This window comes from Piliocolobus tephrosceles, chromosome X (assembly GCF_002776525.5).
Source record: "Piliocolobus tephrosceles isolate RC106 chromosome X, ASM277652v3, whole genome shotgun sequence".
In the NCBI taxonomy this organism is placed as follows: domain Eukaryota; kingdom Metazoa; phylum Chordata; class Mammalia; order Primates; family Cercopithecidae; genus Piliocolobus; species Piliocolobus tephrosceles.
Window position 1 is genome coordinate 35,190,547 of NC_045455.1, and position 15,358 is coordinate 35,205,904.

The 15,358-nt window shown below is 36.5% G+C and overlaps 1 long non-coding RNA gene across 1 annotated transcript in view; it reads right to left on the reverse strand.

Annotated features, from left to right (window-relative positions):
• LOC111521828 overlaps window positions 1-12,053 on the reverse strand; it is a 38,941-nt gene extending 26,888 nt beyond the window's left edge. Inside the window, exons 1-2 of the long non-coding RNA XR_002725086.1 lie at window positions 11,944-12,053; window positions 7,475-7,624 (exon numbers count right to left, since the gene is read on the reverse strand). This is a non-coding gene — a long non-coding RNA (uncharacterized LOC111521828). The remainder of the gene's footprint in view (window positions 1-7,474; window positions 7,625-11,943) is intronic.
• Window positions 12,054-15,358: the final 3,305 nt, after the last annotated feature.

Below are 15,358 nucleotides of genomic sequence, written 5' to 3' on the forward strand. Positions count from 1 at the left end.
TTTATTTATTTATTTATTTATTTATTTATTTATTTATTTATTTATTTTTGAGAGAGAGTCTTGCAGTGTCAGGATCACTGCTCACTGCAACCTCCGCCTCCTGGGTTCAAGCAATTCTCCTGCCTCAGCCTCCCAAGTAGCTGGGACTACAGGCATGTGCCACCACATCCAGCTAATTTTTGTATTTTTAGTAGAGACCGGGTTTCACCATAAGGCCAGGATGGTCTCGATCTGTTGACCTTGTGATCTGATCCACCCACCTTGGCCTCCCAAAGTGCTGGGATTACAGGAGTGAGCCACTGTATCCGTATTTTAAATGTTGGTTTTGTCACTCCCAGTTAATCCTTTAGTATATTTGTGAAGCTTAGTGCATCCATTGCTGATGAGTTAGTGTGATCTTCAGGGGGTGTTACAGAACCCTGTTTTTCACATTACCAGAAATATCTTTCTGGACTCTCCAGTAGTGGATCCAAATAAAGATGAAATATTTAAAATACTAGATAAAGAATTCAAAAGTTTATTAAGTTACTTAGGGAGATACAGAGAAAGGTGAAAGTCAACATTAAAAATATTTAAAACAATTCAGGATATGAATGAAAAATTTCCTAAAGAAATAGATATTTCAGAGAAAAAGAAACAGAATTTCTGGAAATGAAAGACACATTTAGGAAACTATGAAATGATGTGGAAAGTTTTAAAAACAAACTAAACCAAGTAGAAGAAAGTATTTCAGAGCTCAAAGATGAGGCTTTTGAATTAACTCAACCAGACGAAAATTTTTAAAAAAAATATTGAAAATAAGTGAACAAAGTCTCCAAGAAATATGGAATTATGTAAACTGGCCAGACCTAAGAATTATACATGTTCCTGAGGGAGAAAAAAATGCAAAAAGTTTGGAAAACCTATTTGAAATAATAATAGAGTATAATTTACCGGGTCTTGCTAGAGATTTAGACAATCAAATATAAGGAGTTCAAATGATTTCTGGGAGAGTCATTGCAAAAAAAAAAAAAAAAGAGAGAAATCACTAAGGCATATATAATCATCAGACTATCTGGAGTCGATGTAAAGAAAATAATTTTAAGAGCAGTGAGACAAAAACATCAGGTAACCTCTAAAAGAAAATCTATTGAACTACTAACAGATTTTTCAGCAGAAATCTTACAAGCCAGAAGGAAGTGGAGACCTATCTTTAGTCTCCATAAACAAAATAATTGTCAGCCAAGAATTCTGTATCCAACAAAATTAAGTGTCATAAATGATAAAGAAATAGCCTTTCTCAACAAACAAAGGCTGAGGGAATTTGTTAATGCCAGACTAGCCCTACAATAAACATTAAAAGGAGTTATGGTATCTTGAAACAAAAGGTTGGAACACAACAGAATGGAACCACTGGAAGCATAAAATTCAATCGGCTTGCAAAACAATAACACAATGAAGGAAACAAAGTCACTGGGTAACAACATGATCACTGGAACATTACCTCACATCTTAATATTAACAGTGAATGTAAATGGCCTAAATGTTCAATTTAAAAGAGACAAATTAGCAGAATGGATTTTTAAGACTCACAAACCAAATATCTGCTATCTTCAGGAGACACACCTAAAATGTAAAGGATCCTTACAGACTCAAGATAAAGGGGTGGAAAAAGATATTTCATGCAAATATAAACCAAAGTGACAGAAATTGCTAATCCTAGATAAAACAGACTTTAAAGCAACAATAATTATTTAAGCAAAAAAAAAAAGACAAAGTCATATAATAATAAAAGGATCAATTCAACACAAATATATTAATAATCCTAACTATATATGCACCTAACTGTAGAGCTCTCAGATTCATAAAGCTATTACTACCAAGCCTAAGAAAAGAGATAGACAGCAACACAATAATAGTGGAGCACTTCGACACTCCACTGACAGCACTAGACAAATCATCAAGGCAGATAGTCAACAAAGATATACTGAACTTAAACTGCACTCTAGAACAAATGGAACCTAACAGATACTTACAGAACACTTTACCCAAGAACTGTGAACTATACGTTCTTCTTACCAGCACATGGAACATTCTCCAAGATAGATCATATGATGGGTTGCAAAACAAGTTTTAATACATTTTTAAAAATTGAAATAACAGCCAATATCTTCTCAGAGCAGAGCAGAATAAAACTAGAAATCAATTCCAAAAGAAACCCTCAAAACTATACATGTACATGGAAATTAAACAGTCTGCTCCTAAATTATTTCTGGATTAAAAATAAAATCAAAACAGAAATTTTAAAAATTATCAAAATGAATGATACTAGTGACAAAAGTTATCAAGACTGTGGGATACAATAAAAACAGTGGTAAGAGGAAAGTTTCCAGCACGGAATGCCTACATCAAAAAGTCTGGAAGATCACAAACTGACAAACTGACAAGCAAATGTCACACCTCAAGGAACTAGAGAAACGAAAACAAACCAAACTCAAAGCTAGCAGAAGAAAATAAATATCAAAGATAACAGCAGAACTAAATGAAATTGAAACAAAAAAATACAAAAGATCAATGAAACATAAAGCTGGTTCTTTGAAAGGATAAACAAAATTGATAGAACACTAGCTAGGTTAACCAAGAATAGAAGAGATATTCAAATAAGCTCAATGAGAAATAGATATCGGGGAAACCCACCCCTGATATTCAACATGGGTTCTTTTCTATTTCCACAAGCATTGGCTGGTCTGAGAAATAAAGGGAAAGAGTACAAAAGAGAGAAATTTTAAAGCTGGGTGTCCAGGGGAGACATCACATGGCAGCAGGTTCTGTGATGCTCCCTGAGCCATAAAACCAGCAAGTTTTATTAATGATTTTCAAAAGGAGAGGGAGTGTACGAATAGGGTGTGGGTCACAGAGATCACATGCTTCACAAGGTAACAAAATATCACAAAGCAAATGGAGGCAGAGCAAGATGACAGGACCACAGGATGGGGCGACATTAAAATTGCTAATGAACTTTCAGGCATGCATTGTCATCGATAACATCTTATCAGGAGACAGGGTTTGAGAACAGACAACCAGTCTAACCAAAATTTATTAGGCAGGAGTTTCCTCATCCTAATAAGCCTGGGAGTGCTACAGGAGACCAGGGCTTATTTCATCCCTTTGTCTACGACCGTAAAAGGCAGCTGCCCCCAAATTGGCCATTTTAGAGGCCTCCCCTCAGGGACGCATTCTCTTTCTCAGGAATGTTCTTTGCTGAGAAAAAGAATTCAGGGATATTTCTCCAATTTGCTTTTGAAAGAAGAGAAATATGGCTCTGTTCCACCCGGCTCACTGGCAGTCAGTGTTTAAGGTTATCTCCCTTGTTCCCCGAACATTGCTGTTATCCTGTTCTTTTTTCGAGGTGCACAGATTTCATATTGTTCAAACACACATGCTCTACAAACAATTTGCACAGTTAATGCAATTATCACAGAGTCCTGGGGCAATATACATCCTCCTCAGCTTATGAAGATGATGGGATTACGAGATTAAAGTAAAGACAGGCATAAGAAATCACAAGGGTATTGATTGGGGAAGTGATACATGTCCATGAAATCTTCACAATTTATGTTCAGAGACTGCAGTAAAGGTAGGTGTAAGAAATTATAAAATTATTAATTTGGGGAACTAATAAATGTCCATGAAATCTTCACAATTTATGTTCTTCTGCCATGGCTTCAACCAGTCCCTCCGATTGGGGTCCCTGACTTCCCACAACAAATAAAAATGGACACATTACAACTGACACCACAGAAATAAAAAAGGTCATTCAAGCATACATAAACACCTCTATGCAAAACTAGAAAATCTAGCAGAAATGGATAAATTTAGAACCTCTTTAGCTGGAATCAGAAAGAAATAGAAATCCTGAAGAGACCAATAACAAGCAGTGAGAGCAAACCGGTAATTGAAAAAACAAACTGCCAACACACACACAAAAAGCCCAGGGCCAGATGGGTTCACAGCCAAATTCTACCAGACATTCAAAGAAGAACTGGTACCAATTCTACTGAAACTATTCCAAAAGATTTAAAAGGATGGAATCCTCCCTAACCCATTCTACAAAGCCAGTATCACCTTGATACTAAGCCAGGAAAGGAGATAACAAAAACTGGAAACTACAAACCAATATCCCTGATAAATATAGATGCAAAAATTCTCAACAAAAGACTAGTTAACTGAATCCAGCAGCACATCAAAAAAGTAATTCTTCATAATCAAGTAGGTTTCATTCCAGGGATCCATGGATGATTCAATATACACAAGACAATAAATTAAGTATATTATACAAACAGAATTAAAACCAAAAACCATATGATCACTTCAGTAGATGCAGAAAAAGCATTCAATAAAATCCTGCATTGTTTTATGATAAAAATCCTCAACAGACTAGGCACAGAAAGAACACACCTGATAATAAAATCCATATATAAAAAACTCGCAGGCTACATCATACTGAACATAGAAAAGTTGAAAGAATTCCCCCTAAGAACCAGAACAAGACAAGGATGCCCACTTTCACCACTTCTATTCAACATAGCACTGGAAGTCCTAGCCAGAGCTATCAGGAAAAAGAAATAAATAAAGGACTTCAGAATTGGGAAAGAGAAAGTCAAACTCTGTTTGCTGATGATATGATCTTGTAACTAGAAACCCTAAAGACTCCTCCAAAAGACTCCTAGATCTGATCAATGATTTCACAAAAGTCTCTGGTTACAAAATCAATGTACACAAATTAGTAGCACTGCTATACACGAACCATGACATAGCTGAGATTCAAATCAAGTACTCAATCCCTTTTACAGTATTTGGAAAAAAATAAAATACCTAGGAATATGCTTAACTAAGGAGATGAACAATCTCTATAAGGAGAACTTCAAAACACTGCTGAGAGAAATCATAGATGACACAAACATATGGAAATACATCCCATGCTCATAAATTGGGGGAATCAATATTGTGACCATACTTCCCAAAGCAATCTACAGATTCATGCAATTCTAATAAAACTGTTAAATAACAACAGTATTTTTCACAGAATTAGAAAAACAATCCCAAAATTCATCTGGAGCCAAAAATGAGCCTAAATAGCCAAAGAAATCCTAAGCAAAAAGAAGAAATCTGGAGGCATAACATGACCCAACTTCAAATTATACTACAAGGCTACAGTAACCAAGACAGCATGGCACTGCTATAAAAGTAGTTACATAGACCTATGGAACATAATAGAGAACCAATAAATAAAGCCAAATACCTACAACTGGCTGATCTTTGGCAAAGCATACAATAATATAACCTGGGAAAAGGATACTATATTCAATAAACAGTGCTGGGAAAATTGGATAGCCACATATAGAAAAATGAAACTGGATCTTTATCTCTCACCACATAAAAAATTAACTCAGGATGGGTTAAAGATCTAAATTTAGGATCTAAAACCATAAAAATTCTAGATGAAAACCTAGGAAAAACTCTTCTGGACATTGGCCTAGGCAAAGAATTTATGAGTAAGACCCCAAAAGCAAATGCAACAAAAATAAAAATAAGTAAATGCGGCCTATTAAACAAAACCTTTTGCATAGCAAAAAAAAGAAAAAAAAAATCATCAGAGTAAACAGAAAACCCACAGAATTGGAGAAAATGTTTGTAAACAATGTATCCGACAAAGGACAAATATCCAGAATTTATAAGGATCTCAAACAAATCAGTAAGAGAAAACCAAAATAATCCCATTTAAAAGTAGGCAAGGAACATGACTAGAGATTCCTCAAAAGAAGATATACAAATTGCCAACAAACATGAAAAAACTCCTCAACATCAATAATCATCAGGGAAATGCAAATTAAAGCATTAAAATACCACCTTACCCCAACTAGAATGGCCATTACTAAAAAAGTTAAAAAACAATAGATGTTAGTGTTGATGTGACGAAAAAGGAATGCTTCCATGCAGTTTGTGGGAATGTAAATTAGCACAACCTCTATGGAAAACCGTACGGAAATTTCTCAAAGAACTAAAAGTAGACCAACCATTTGATCCAGCAATCCCACTATTATCTACCCAAAGGAAAAGAAGCCACTGTATCAAAAAGACACCATCAGCATATGTTTATCACAGTGTGATTCATAATTGCAAAGATACAGAACCAACCTAGGTGCCCATCAACCAATGAGTGGATAAATAATATGTGATGTGTGTATATATACATATACACACACACACACACCCCATGAAATACTGTTCAGCTATAAAAAAGAATGAAATAATGTCTTTGCACAACTTGGATGGAACTTGAGGACATTATTATAAATGAAGTAATTCATGAATCACAAACCAGATTCAGCATGTTCTCACTCATAAGTGGAAGTTAAGTTATGGGTACGCAAGGACATATAGACTGGTATAATGGATACTGGAGACTCAGAAGGGAGAAACGTGGTAGGGAATGAGAACTGGAAAACTGCATATTGGGTTTGATGTTGGGAAAAGCTGAGTGTTGGGAAGAAAGTTAAGGCAGGGCTTGCATAATGTCCTCTGGAATGTGTCTAGACTTGCTGGCTCCTTGCCTCTAGCCCTCCTAGGTTCCTGGATCAATTGTATTCCCATTATCTCAAGTAGCAGAACATGTTCCACATAAATGCTAAACCACCACAGCTGTAGATTGTGCACCTGCCCTTTTGACTACCACACTCTCACCACCTGTTTCTTTGTTGGATTACCAATAAATAGTGTGAACTCCCAGAGCTTGGGGCCTTTGCAGCCTCCACAATTGTGATGGCCCCCTGGTCCCACTTTACTTCTCAAACTGTCTTTTTTCTCAATTCCTTGACTCTGCCTAACTTTGTTGCCCCCACGACCTGGTGTTGGGTCTGATCACCCCAACAGTTTGATGTACACTAATCAGGTGACAAGCACAATAAAATGCTAGACTTCACCACTACACAGTTCATCCATGTAACCAAAAACCAATTGTACCCCTCAAGCTACTGAAATAAAAATACATTAAAAATAAGTAGTCGTTAAATATCCACACTATTCCTGCACCTCACCAGCCCTTACAGCAATCCCCAATATGCAGCCTGTGTCCATGTTCCATAGTCACAGGCTATACTTTACATAGACACACACACATACACATGGTATTAGGTACAAATAACAATTAACAGTCCTCACGAAAATTCAATTTCAATTTGAGGCTATGGTTTCTATGCCTTGGAATGGTTTTAGACTTCAAAACTGAAAAATATTCCTAAAATCTCACTTCCTTAAGATAAAATTTTGATTACATGTTCAGTTTAAGCTTCTGAGTCTAAAAATGGCTATAAGGTAAGTATTTTTTTAAATAGCCAATTCAGTGCAATCTCTCTCCAATTTGGCCAAGTTATGTAGTAGAAATTATCCCTAAACAGACTGAAAATCTATGACGACTTCCAATGGTCTTGCCTACCTTACTGTGTTTATGTTTCAAACAGTCAACAGAGCCTTTACTTCAGAGCCTGTACTTCAGAGGTCAGTTGCTTGGCAGTTTTCGCTGCCTCTGTAATAGGCTTGCAATACAGGCCCCTTCTCTTCTTATTCAAGTGTGTCTGGAAGTTTTCTAAAAAGTGAGAAAGGTACCAAAGAGAAAAAAAAATGCTGGAGAATTGAACCATAAAATACAGTCCTCCTATAGGACTAAAAGCTGTTATCTTTAGTAAGAACAGGGGCTGGCACCAAGGGAAGTCATGTATCTTGGCCCAAACAATGTCCTCAACACATATGGTCCTGCCATGCGGTATGATGCATTTAGAGACAATTTTGGAAGATTCATTTTCAAGGAATTACTGAATTTTTCCTCTTCCTTTGATGAGAAGGAAGTGAAGGATTTGGAAGGCGCATGCATACTGCCTGGAGGAAAATGAAAGCTTTCTGAGGAGCTACATTCAGAGTCGGATGATTTCAAATCATCTGTGCTATCAATGCTACACACTGATGCATGGGAAGAGTCAGATATCTTTTGGTTTAAGTCCAGAGATAATGCTTTTGCTGCCCTTTTTGTCCAATATCTATGGTTCATTCCGTTCACCAGGAGCATGCATTTCGGTTGGGTCCTGAACCTCTCACTGCTGTCCTCTTCCCGGCCTTTTCAGGGACTCTGATTTTCAGAAGGCCTTTACCTGGTGAGCGCATAGAGGCGCAGCAAGACTGGAGTTTGGGACCATCTCTGCACTCCACACTTTCTCCAGCCCTGTCTTCCGAGAAGAGTCATTTTCTTCATTCCTGTACCTCTGTGGTTTTAAATGAAACCTGGGCAGAAGGGCACCTGACTAGGATTCTGATATTGACCCATGAAATGGACTTTCGAATGTGCATTTTTGGAGGAGAGGCTTCAGTTTGCTTCTTTTATGCCTTTTCCTTGGCAATTTTTGACAATTCCCTGAGCTTTTGCATGATCCATGTTCTTACTCTAGGAGCAGATTTTTTAGTACTTAACTGAGCTTTTGACCTATCTACCTGAGCAGAAACATTTACTACTCTGCCTCTTCTGTGAGCAGTATTCGAAACCATAACCACAGAATTTCTTCTCTGGCTTTCATTTTGGGGTTTTCCATCCACTTTATGGCCAGTTTTTAGTTTTTTGTTCACAGTAGGTACAGTTTCTTATCTCCGTTTTTTACTGTCATATTTAGCAGTCACTTGCATTACTACCTTTTCTAATTTTGTTTCCAACAACAGCATTTTTTTTAAACATTTATCACATAGGACTTGCCTAGGTCACAGTTTAATGGAATTATTGAAGTGGGTTCTTCCCCAAATATTTCCGTTTGGGTAGCTTAATTTTCTGAGGAGGGAGCTGAGGTACTGATTGGTTGGATGGATTCTGATACAGCAGGGAGGATAAGGTGGTCCTTCATGGGAAAGAGGTGATGTTTTGGAAGTCCACAGGCTTTCAGGCAAGCTTAGCACAAGAGGTAGGGCAGGAAAAAGGTCACTGGGAACAGTACCATTTACTTCACACTTGACTTCCGTCCCTTCTTGGAATGTATGAGGTTGAAGCTACATGGCTTCCGGGTTATCTTTATAGTCCCTTTTGGGAAATACTGTCACAGGGATGCGAGCCCAAACAGCATCACCAGAAGAGCTGTGTATGTTTCCCACCAAAAGTTGGGCTATGGCACCAAAGTTTCCAGGAGTACCCCGGAGAAGAGCGTCTACCCGAGGAAGGACGACAAGATGAGCACGTCCTCAATGCAGCGTGACCTGCTCCTCCGAGCCCGGGGTCAGCTGCGACCCCAAGTCCCCCCCTCGCCGCCCCTGCCCGACGGTGGCACGAGTCCCCGGGTGCTGCGGCAGGAGGCATACCGAGTCTCCTCGCGCTCCTCAGGAGCTGGGACGCTGCGGAGGCGAGGCAGGCAAAGGCAGGTGAGGTCAGACTCTTGAGAGGCGTGGCTGCCTCAGATCCGTCACCCTTTCCGGCAGCTTCCCCTCAGCCTCCAGCTCCGGCCCCTCTGCCTTCAGGCTGCGGGCAAGCTCCCCGCAGCGACAGCAGCGGCACTGCCTTAGGAGCGGGCTCCTGGGCGTCGGCCTCCCGGTTGGGCACAGACACATCAGTGGCCGCGACTAGGAGGGGATCAGTGCCAGCCTTGCTGCTGGGGAGAGATTCTATTCCCAGCCCGGCTTGGCCGGGGCCCCACTCACTGGGTACGCTGCTGTCTCCGCCGATGCGGCCTTGGCCGCCATTTTCCTCCCGTTTTTATCTCCTTCACCTCGGGCTGACCGGGCTCTAACAAGTGGCAAATTCTAAAACCTGGAGTGGACCCAACTTGTGAAGCCGCCCACCTAAGAGAGCGCTGCCCCAATAAGTTGGCATGAAACACCTGTTGTATAGATTTAAAAATTAGAATGAAAATGTTTTTAAAACCCAACTGTTAGTATACTTAATGTTGGGTTCTGGCAATGGATTGTGTTTCTTGTTTTTCTATATTTTTCCTTTTCTTTAAAACAGGCATTTGATTCTGTAAGGGAAAAAATAAACATTATAATATTTGGTAAATATTATATGCCAACTGTCCCCAGGCCCAGATTCTAATGTAGGTATTGTGTGATGGGTAAGTATTTGGCAATGCACAATATGAGTTTGGGAAATCTGCCTACAACGTGATAATCTGCTTAGGATGAACCCTTCATCACACAGAATGAACTCTTTATTTTTTAACTTGTTGCAAATCATCTTCCATCTGTTCTTTGTCTGCCCTTCTGATATTACCTTCCTTGATATTCTGTGAGTTTTGTCTGTGTTTTCTACAGCATGATCCTAATATTTTAGCTATTGTCTTTCTCACATATGTGTGTGGATGTCTGTGTGTGTGTTTGTGTACATGTGCATGTACTTGTATGTGCAAATGTGTACTTCTGTGGGTATGTCTGTGTGTATTCCTGTCTATATGTGTGTGGTTAAGTGTGTGCATTGTTTTTTTGTTCATGTGTATATATTAATGTTTATTCATCTAATGACTGTTAAATTATTGTCTTCTTATCTATCTACTTAGTTACCTACATCTTATCTACCTGTTGTACAAAGCACGAATCACTTCATCACTTTCAGAATATTATTTCAGTTAACAAATTCAAATGAACATCTAATCAGGAATATATGCCCAATGCCTAAAACATGCTAGGAACTATGGAAGTTACTGTACTTACCAAGGCTAAAACATATAGTTTCTGATCTTAAAAAAGTTTATTTTGCCTCTAAACAATGTTTACTTTCTTTAAATTGGGAAGATATATGACTAAAATATAATTTATTTTAGCCACTTAACCAAAATTATACAATCCCCCCAAATTTCTCAACATTTATTAAGTAAAAACTTAAAATTCCTTAAGTTTTCTAATAATCTGACTCAAGTGTTCTTTTCAAGGTCTCACTGCCACCCCACACTCCCACTTCCTGACTAACACAGGTTCTAGTGGTCCTGAGTAATTCACTGTTTCATAAATATTTATTCCTCCTGAGTTGCCTCAAAACATTGAACATGCTATTCTTTTTTGGCCTATCCATTCTCTCTTTTCCAATTTCAAGTCATTTAAATCTGAACCAACTTTTCCAAATGAACACAGAATCCACACAGTAATGTATACCTCCCTAATACTCTTTCTTTAGATTGTACCTCTCGTAACAATTCGCACAGTCTGCATGAGTCAGTCGTGAATTCTATGCAGAATGTCAGTGATGTGCTCATCACTCTGTTAGGCACTAGGAATATGACACTAACAAAAGGTACACTCTTTTCATCCACATGGAGTTTAGAGTCTAGCCGTAAAGGTGGATATTAAATAAATTATTTAAAAAATAAGTACACCATGAAGAGTGAATAAACTCTGAAAAAAGATACAGAATACTATGAGAGCTTGAAAAAAGCATGTTTGTGTTATTTATGTGGAGAAACAGTGCTAGATGGCCAATGCTTTGAGGGGAAAGACCTTCTATATGTTACCTTGTATAAATAGAAAGCACTCAAATAATATTTTAATATTTTAAAGATATTAAGTAGTTAAATATTTAATATTTTAAAGATTTTTTAAAATAAAGCTTAATTCTGTTTATATTAATAAAGTGGAAAGGCTGGTTTTACAATGAGGCTCCTTTTCATTTTATTTAACAATGATACAGCAAGCAAAGGAAAATAAGATTCTAATATAACTTCACCATATTTTTTATTTCAGTCATATCATTTTGTGTATATCATACAAATAACTTAGAATAACTTTTTTAGATGATAACCACAATTATTGTTCTGTAACTTTAGAAATAATTTATCCTAAAATAACAAAGATTCTTAGTGAATAAAGAAGATTGACAAGTGCACTTAAAACATTAAAATTATTCCGAGAGTAGACTCAGTCACACTAATTAAATGAACATCATGACCTTACCAGTGTTTGGCCATCCATGAAGCCAGAAATCTCTGTGGATTCCATATCAACCAAAAGAGCATCCAAGAAAAAGTCCAGCTGTGTGGAGACATCTTTGGACAACACCATTTCTGAAAATATACTCCAGTATTAAACTTGATTATATTGCATTTCATATTTTGTTTTGCTTTTAAGACAGAAAAAAAAACAAGTTCAAGCATTCATTTTTTTCTACAAGATTTTATACAATCATTGCCTGGATTTAATACAAGTGACTTATAATTTTTGTTATCATCAAACAAAGCTCAAAGAATAATGACAATATACTAGCAGATGGATAGAGCAATTTAATCACCAGACTAGTAATAATCTGATTTCCTGAGTCCAATGACTCAAAATATGGATATATTCACTGAGAAATTACGTGTGAAGTGAAGAGAAGTTGAAACCTTAGAGAATAGTTATTTTCAAGGTCTGAGTTACTATGTGGTTTCAAACATGCTTCTACCTCTCCCTCCAGTCTCTTCTCATATTATTTCCATGTATTCTATCAAACTATAAAAACACTGGATCTGGTTCCTGTCTAACAGATCTTACTGCTTCCCAGCATGTTAAAATTATGGAAAAGAAACTAAAACATGACCGGAACTTGTGATACTATGTTACTTCTGTAAGGTACTTGAGGTCAAGAAGTTTGTCTTTTATTTTCAGATTTCAAATTTTATAGTCTTGAAAAAAAAAAAAAAAGACAAAAGGCATTCAATACATAAAAGTACAAACATCTAAAAAAGTATTACCATAAATTATACCACCTATAAGTTTAATATGAATAACATTTCAGGCATATCTCTATATCACTATGTATAGTTAGATGGATATACAAATAGAAGGACAGATGGGCAGAAAGCAGATATGTAGACAGGTGGAAAGACTAAGGAATGGATAAACATGGTCTTATAAGACCTGAAATACAGTACACATGTCATTACAGTAAAAATTAAATTAAATTCTATTTAAGTTTTACCTCATAGGAAATTAACAGAAGGGGAACTTAATTAAAAACAAATAATTTCCAAACTCTAAATGAATGTTTTATCAACACAAGCGATATTATATTAAATATCATAAAGTTAGCTATTTTTAGCAACATGTTTAATGTTTACATCATTTCACTTCCTGTAAAAAAAAAAAAAAATTAAGATAGGAACTCTCTTGCTATTCCTCGATCTCATGTTAGTTAGATGTTATGTTCTTATTTTTATATTATCAAGATTTCCAATGTTTATTTTCTCCTTTTAAGCCATGATTTTGGCCAGTATTTATTTTTGATTCTGTTTTTTTAATATATTCAATGCTCACCACCAGCTCCTTTACCATACCTTTCTGAGAACTTTATTTGGATGCATTTATTGGATAATAGATTTCACCCTTAAATATTATAAATGCCAGTATTACCTTAAGATGCTGTGCAAAATAAATCAATGCTTATTGTTTTAATGCTACAAAAGTTTATTTCTTGATTACACCAAATATTCAATGCATATCATACAAAGAATAAGTCTGATAGATGCTCACTTCAACATTTGTTTTCACAATTATTTTGGTAGGAAAATAGGATGATAGTGAATAATGAAATGACTGCTAAAAGATGTACATCATTTCCACTCACACAGAAAGCGAAGGCAATCTTAACACATACACCAAAGGAAAGCTGGAATATAATGTAATTAGCCACAATAATAACCCCAATCTAAGCTTCTAGTCCCCAATATTTGGATCACTCTTTCCTGCATTTAAAATATACTCAAAGGGGACAGCCTAAAAGGCCCATCTAGTCATAGCATCAAGTTTGCAGAGAAAGCCTTCTATATGATGTATGATAGTCTTTCCATTAGGAGATGATACATGGCATTCTATATTACATTCAAAACTGGCTTTTCCTGACTTGCAAAATTGTGAACTGCCAAGCCACCCAATTTATTTGGAGAATACCTCAGGTGCAGAGCTTATTCAGTACTGGTCTCCCATTTCACAGAGCACTGCTACCTGATCAGAATGTTACCTGTTCCCACCACTAAACATCATGACATCTGCCTTGGAATGAAAACAACAACAACAAAATGAACTAAAAAGACATGATTTTTTGGCCTGCACACTCCTGATATAAAAAAAAAAAAAAAGAGAGAGAGAGAGAAATGGTAAGGAGATGACCTCAAAAATTAATCTTACTCCTAAAATGGAGAGGTAGGAAATAAACAGATTAGAGTGTGTATAATTCTGAAATATACTGTGCAGACACTTTACAATCCAATTACCCTGATGGAGGAGAATGTTCCATAAACAGATACATTCTTCTCCTTGAACACAGCTCCTTTGTGTATTGTTCTCCACACACTTCGACTCATTATTCTGTGAGGTTTGTCCCTTTCCATTGTACATTGGATCTTAGAGGCATTCACCTAGAAGTGTCACACATAACTCCCATTCACATTGAGTGTCTAAAGCATGTTTCATATAACATGTCATCCAACAACAGCAGAATCCTCAACATCTAAATTCAAGGAGCTAAGAGAAACCATGGACAACAACTAAAGAAAAACAAGGGAAGAATTTCTCACAAAATATAAAATAAAAATAAATAGATGAAAATTATAAACAGAAGCCAAATAGAAACTCTGGAGTAGAAAATTACAAAAACTGAAATTTAAAAAAATCACTAGAAGAGGTGGTGTTTACAGGCATATTTGATCACATAAAAGAAAGTAGCAGTTAAATATATGACAATAAAAATGATCCAGTATGAGGAGTTGAAATAAAAAAGAATAAATAGATTTAAGGGACCAATAAGACACAATCAAGCAGACAAATATATGCATCATAGGAGTCTGAGAGAGAAAAGAGAGGCAAAAAGAGTAGAAAGAATATTTGAAAAATAATGTCTGAAAACATGAAATTAGATGAAAGACGTGAATCTACACATTCACGAACTCAACAAATTCCAACATAATAAACCTAAAGAGATTCACAACAAAACACACTGTAATCAAACTGTGCAAAGATAAAGACAAAGAGAAAATTTTGAAAGTAGCGAGACAGAAATGACTCATCATGTGCAAGGATTCCTTAATAAGATTAATAGCCAATTTATCATTGGAAACCATGGATAACAGAAGCCAGTGGGATGGTATATTTAAAGTGCTGAAATAAACTGTCAACGAAGAATTTCATATCTGACAAAGTTTTCTTTAAAATGAGTAAGAAATTAAGATATTTGTAGGTAAACAAAAGCTGGGGAAGTTTATTACCAAGAGACTTGTACTACAAAATAATGATAAAGGGAGACCGAAATGAAAAGACAATAAACAGTAACTTGAAACCATCTGAAGAAATAAAGACCTCCAGTAAGGGTAACCACTTGGACAAATATAAAAGGCAG